This window comes from Eleutherodactylus coqui, chromosome 4 (assembly GCF_035609145.1).
Source record: "Eleutherodactylus coqui strain aEleCoq1 chromosome 4, aEleCoq1.hap1, whole genome shotgun sequence".
Lineage (NCBI taxonomy): Eukaryota > Metazoa > Chordata > Amphibia > Anura > Eleutherodactylidae > Eleutherodactylus > Eleutherodactylus coqui.
Genome location: NC_089840.1, coordinates 38,051,895 through 38,057,894, shown reverse-complemented (window position 1 = coordinate 38,057,894; position 6,000 = coordinate 38,051,895). Strand labels below are relative to the sequence as shown.

Genomic DNA, 6,000 nt, shown 5'->3' with positions numbered 1-6,000 from the left:
CATGTAAAAAAGGCCTACGGCCGTGTAAGAGGGACCTCAGGTCTTGGTTTTGGGTTTTCTTTGCGTTCTCCTGGCAGCGGTGTGAGATCTATGCCGCTTCATCTAACAGGTAATATAGGACCCCATCATTCTTCCACTTCTTGATCAGAGTGCGGACAGAACCAGTCGGCATTTTCACATTTTTGGATCCTTTTACTGATTTATAAAGTTGAACTACTTTTGCTCCTTGAAGTCTTTTTGGCAGTTATTTTGCTTTAACCAAGGTTTAGTAATGAGCAAACTGAGAGCAGTCTGGAGGAAATGTACAAGGATGTCTCCAGAGAGGAGGAGCTCTGCTCCAATGACTGATGTCTCCATATTTGTGTCCTCACAGTTGTCCTCATCATCCAGATCCTGTCATCCGTCTCATCAGTCTATGTACAGAGAGGATCAGACATCACTGACTGTGGCATGAAATGTCCTCATACAAGAGATGTCCTGGAGCTGAACAGAGAATGTGGAGCTGGAGAGACTAAACTACTGGAGTTGTGGTGTGATAATATGTGGTCCTATAATCACTGGGACCCCAGACTCCACGTAAACACAAGCAGCGGGTGCTGGAGGCTGACTGCTGCCAGGAAGGACGACTCCTGTCTGTATGTTCTCTGGCGTCACAACCGTTCGGGGGGCTTGCGGCGCTCTACAGCCATCACTGTACTAGGTAAGAGCTGGTGGATCACAGGAAACATTTCTCTATTGTCCTCTATGGGAAACCTGAATTCTGACCTCCTGTAATAGAGGCCGATAACACAGGATCAGTAGTCACTGGTGACTATATATGGGGAGGGGGCTGCAGGTCACATGACTGATGGTCAGTATAGGGTCAGATACTCGGGTCTGATAATGACAGTAGAGCTAGCACTCTATACAGCACCTAGAGTCATGTCCATGCTGATGTCACATTACTGATGGTCACCGACCTTCTCCTGATATTTCCAGATCCAGTTCTCATCTCCAACATAACCAGTAACTCCAGCCGGCTCGGTCAGGACATTGCTGTGAGCGTCCAGTTCTCTGGAGAGGAGGCGGCTGTGACCTGGGAGGTGGACGGAGGGTCTCTCCCTGACAGATACCGGCTGATGGACGACAATAGGACGCTGATTATCCTGAGTGCCCAGAGAGAAGATGCCGAAAGAACACTCCGTGTCCGGATCACAAACCCAGTCAGCGAGGAGACTCGGGAATACCTGTTGGAGATTACAGGTAAGTGGGTATTACTGGGTATTATACTGACCTCATACCTGCTATACCCCATGTAGTGGAGTTTACAGGTAAGAGGGTATTACTGGGTATTATACTGTCCTCACACCTTCTATACCCCATGTACTGGAGATTACAGGTAAGAGGGTATTACTGGGTATTATACTGACCTCATACCTTCTATACCCCATGTACTGGAGATTACAGGTAAGAGGGTATTACTGTGTATTATACTGACCTCTCACCTTCTATACCGCATGTACTGGAGATTACAGGTAAGAGGGTATTACAAGAGGGTATTACTGGGTATTATACTGACCTCACACCTTCTATACCCCATGTACTGGAGATTACAGGTAAGAGGGTATTACTGGGGTATTATACTGTCCTCACACCTTCTATACCCCATGTACTGGAGATTACAGGTAAGAGGGTATTACTGGAGTATTATACTGACCTCACACCCTCTATACCCCATGTACTGGAGATTACAGGTAAGAGGGTATTACTGGGTATTATACTGACCTCACACCTTCTATACCCCATGTACTGGAGATTACAGGTAAGAGGGTATTACTGGGGTATTATACTGTCCTCACACCTTCTATACTCCATGTACTGGAGATTACAGGTAAGAGGGTATTACTGGGTATTATACTGACCTCTCACCTTCTATACCGCATGTACTGGAGATTACAGGTAAGAGGGTATTACAAGAGGGTATTACTGGGTATTATACTGACCTCACACCTTCTATACCCCATGTACTGGAGATTACAGGTAAGAGGGTATTACTGGGTATTATACTGACCTCATACCTTCTATACCCCATGTACTGGAGATTACAGGTAGGAGGGTATTACTGGGTATTATACTGACCTCACACCTTCTATACCCCATGTACTGGAGATTACAGGTAAGAGGGTATTACTGTGTATTATACTGACCTCTCACCTTCTATACCGCATGTACTGGAGATTACAGGTAAGAGGGTATTACAAGAGGGTATTACTGGGTATTATACTGACCTCACACCTTCTATACCCCATGTACTGGAGATTACAGGTAAGAGGGTATTACTGGGGTATTATACTGTCCTCACACCTTCTATACCCCATGTACTGGAGATTACAGGTAAGAGGGTATTACTGGAGTATTATACTGACCTCACACCCTCTATACCCCATGTACTGGAGATTACAGGTAAGAGGGTATTACTGGGTATTATACTGACCTCACACCTTCTATACCCCATGTACTGGAGATTACAGGTAAGAGGGTATTACTGGGGTATTATACTGTCCTCACACCTTCTATACTCCATGTACTGGAGATTACAGGTAAGAGGGTATTACTGTGTATTATACTGACCTCACACCTTCTATACCCCATGTACTGGAGATTACAGGTAAGAGGGTATTACTGGGTATTATACTGACCTCACACCTTCTATACCCCATGTACTGGAGATTACAGGTAAGAGGGTATTACTGGGGTATTATACTGTCCTCACACCTTCTATACTCCATGTACTGGAGATTACAGGTAAGAGGGTATTACTGGGTATTATACTGACCTCACACCTTCTATACCCCATGTACTGGAGATTACAAGTAAGGGGGTATTACTGGGTATTATACTGACCTCACACCTTCTATACCCCATGTAGTGGAGATCACAGGTAAGAGGGTATTACTGGGTATTCCCTTCACAGTTAGGATTAAAACATGTAAACTTTATTAACGTGTTAAAAAAAGAGACACTAGTGGGCGACAAACATAAATAAATTTCCAAAAATCCCTTGGGATAGGAATTGATGCAAAGAGTGTAATGACACAAAGGCACGTTTTGCTATTGAAGCTAAGGTTGTATGTGTGTATTTTCACTCAATGATAGTTCTAAAAACTATGTTTCTGAACAAAGAGGCAGTCCATCACTTGAATATTAGCCAATAGAACTCTGTCGTTCTTAAAGTTCAGTATAAAAGTAGTTACTAGAGATGAGCGAACGTACTCGGATAAGCACTACTCGTCCGAGTAATGTGCCTTATCCGAGTACCGCTGTACTCGTGCAGAAAGATTCGGGACGCGCTGCGGAGCGGGGAGCTGCAGGGGAGAGCGGGGAGGAACGGAGGGGAGATCTTTCTCTCCCGGCCGCTCTGCCCCGCTCCCCGCTGCGACTCACCTGTCAGCAGCGGAGCGCCCCGAATCTTTCTGCACGAGTATAGCGGTACTCGGATAAGGCACATTACTCGGACGAGTAGTGCCTATCCGAGTACGTTCGCTCATCTCTAGTAGTTACTTATATACGTTCTGGAGAGCGATCTAATGGTACATGGACCAGAAGATAGTATTAACTCCGCTGATGTGAACTATAACACAATCAATTGTATTGGATGCGATGTTGCCCCAATTTATTAGTGTAATAATTCTAAAGAGAAATGCAGTAACTACTTGATGTGGGGTGCAGAGGCTCCATTCAGATGGACTACAACAATCCGTAAGGTAAGTAAAGAAGTTTCCTCAATAGAGTGAAAACTCTTATGGAGATTATACTCAATTATAGCGCACTCCTGTGTGCTTGATATGGAGGTGTTTTATATATAACTATTGTGACTCGACGCGTTTCTCCGCAAGATGATAGCGGTTCATCAGGAGTATTGAGTTTGTGATGAACTGGTTCGTTAGTTCATTAAGAGTATAACGTATGTGCTGAAGTGGTTCGTTGAAAAACTGAGCTCAACCATTTGTAAGTGGGATATATACAGAGACCGGTCTGTTCTAAAAAATATATATCCTATGTCAGTATATGTGTCCTAGGGCTAGAGTATGTCAGCTTTGAGATAGGTAGCCAACATGCATTAGCCCGGACCAGATTCAAATTCTTTGAGTACTTGATCACGTATTTGCTACTAGGTATGATCACAAAAGTGAAATGAGGAGAAAAGCCTCTAAAGTAGACTTTGTCTATGAGATATTTAGACAGAGCCCGTATTTCGGTTAGAGTCTTAAGATTAGTATGTAGCCAATCAAGCCTCAAGGTGAGTAAAATGTATGAGCCAGAAGGAAAGTTAAAGCCCAAGATGCCAGTGCGATGAACATGGATTGCTGACAAAAAGCATTCCAAATGGCTAGGGCTTTTCAACACTGTGCTCCACAGGTGGGAGTGCAGTGCTCACAGCTCAAGGTAGATGTTAAAGGATCTTCAATGAACACTGACAAACTACTGGGAGCACACCAAACGAACCAGACTTAAATGTGCTCAATTTAGCTTTTGTATTGACCCAGGACATAGAGATGAATGGTCCATAAGGGTTGTTTTGCAGCTTAATGTATGAGCACAAGAAACATAGTATAAAAGGAGCAGCGCCTCCGGCCTTGATGGTAGGACGGGGCATACTGACAGAGGCTAACCAGCCTGTCTTAAATAGTATCTCTAATCCCTCCCTGTCAGAGGGGAGTGTTCCTCTGTTAGCCAATCAACATTCATACCAATCAGTCCTATTTGCAAAAGACTTTAAACATGCATTCACATATATTTTGTTATATGGAGTATAACAATAATATGTGGGACACACTTTGGTGAACTTCGTGTGGCGCAGAGTGTAAGCTCTCGCCCACGGCATGAAGGTTGCAAGTTCGATCCCCGCGTGAGTCAGGTAGTCAGAGTTCCTCAGAGTGATGTAATGCTGGCTACGCCTCCTTGGTGGAGTGGGGCAGTGGCTTGAAGGCGTCTGGGCCATCTTGGTTGAGGGCAGCTCAAATGCAACATAGGGAATAATTCTATGTGTGAGACCTAGTAAGTGGACAAACGGGGGAACTAATCTCCGTTATAGGGGTAACATCTGGGGATCTAAAAACTAAGAGGGGGTGGCGCCAGTGGTAGGGAAGGGTAGGTAGAAGATGGACTAATAGGGAGGAATTTGAGTATCCTTATATTCCTCCCTATTAGTCCATCTTCCACCACCGATCACTTCATTCCTGACCTCCTATTATGTACTGCTCTGGAGCCTGTCTCTTATAAGAATATGTAGGGCAAGATGATAATTGTCATCTACCTACCCTTCCCTACCACTGGCGCCACCCCCTCTTAGTTTTTAGATCCCCAGATGTTACCCCTATAACGGAGATTAGTTCCCCCGTTTGTCCACTTACTAGGTCTCACACATAGAATTATTCCCTATGTTGCATTTGAGCTGCCCTCAACCAAGATGGCCCAGACGCCTTCAAGCCACTGCCCCACTCCACCAAGGAGGCGTAGCCAGCATTACATCACTCTGAGGAACTCTGACTACCTGACTCACGCGGGGATCGAACTTGCAACCTTCATGCCGTGGGCGAGAGCTTACACTCTGACCTTTACATGTAAAAGAGATATGTCGTTCAGTAAAGTCAATTTTATAAGAAGCAATTAAATACTAAGTGGTCATTGAGCCCCTTAGGTTTTGTGGTCTTGAGGCGGTATATCCACATCGCCTCTTTTTGTAGAAGGAGCCGTTCCGTATCTCCGCCTCTAATATCACGTCGCACGAATTCGACGCCTTGAAAGGTCAAGCAACTTGGGTCCCCGTCATGGAACTCCCAGACGTGGTCGGCAACCGGTGTATGTTCCTTTCTTCTGACATTGCCGACATGTTCGAGGATGCGTCTTCTAAATTCACGGTTGGTCTTACCCACATATTGTATGCGGCACACACATGTAATTAGAAAAACGATATTGCGGGTAGTGCAATTGATAAAACTCTTAGTAGAGTAAGTCTTG

General features: G+C 44.8%; 1 long non-coding RNA gene across 1 annotated transcript in view; it reads left to right on the top strand.

The window, feature by feature from the left end:
• The first annotated feature begins 662 nt into the window (after positions 1–662).
• The window catches only part of LOC136625240 (uncharacterized), a 262,243-nt gene continuing 256,905 nt past the window's right edge, over positions 663–6,000 (top strand). Inside the window, exons 1-2 of the long non-coding RNA XR_010792521.1 lie at positions 663–700; positions 979–1,242. This is a non-coding gene — a long non-coding RNA (uncharacterized lncRNA). The remainder of the gene's footprint in view (positions 701–978; positions 1,243–6,000) is intronic.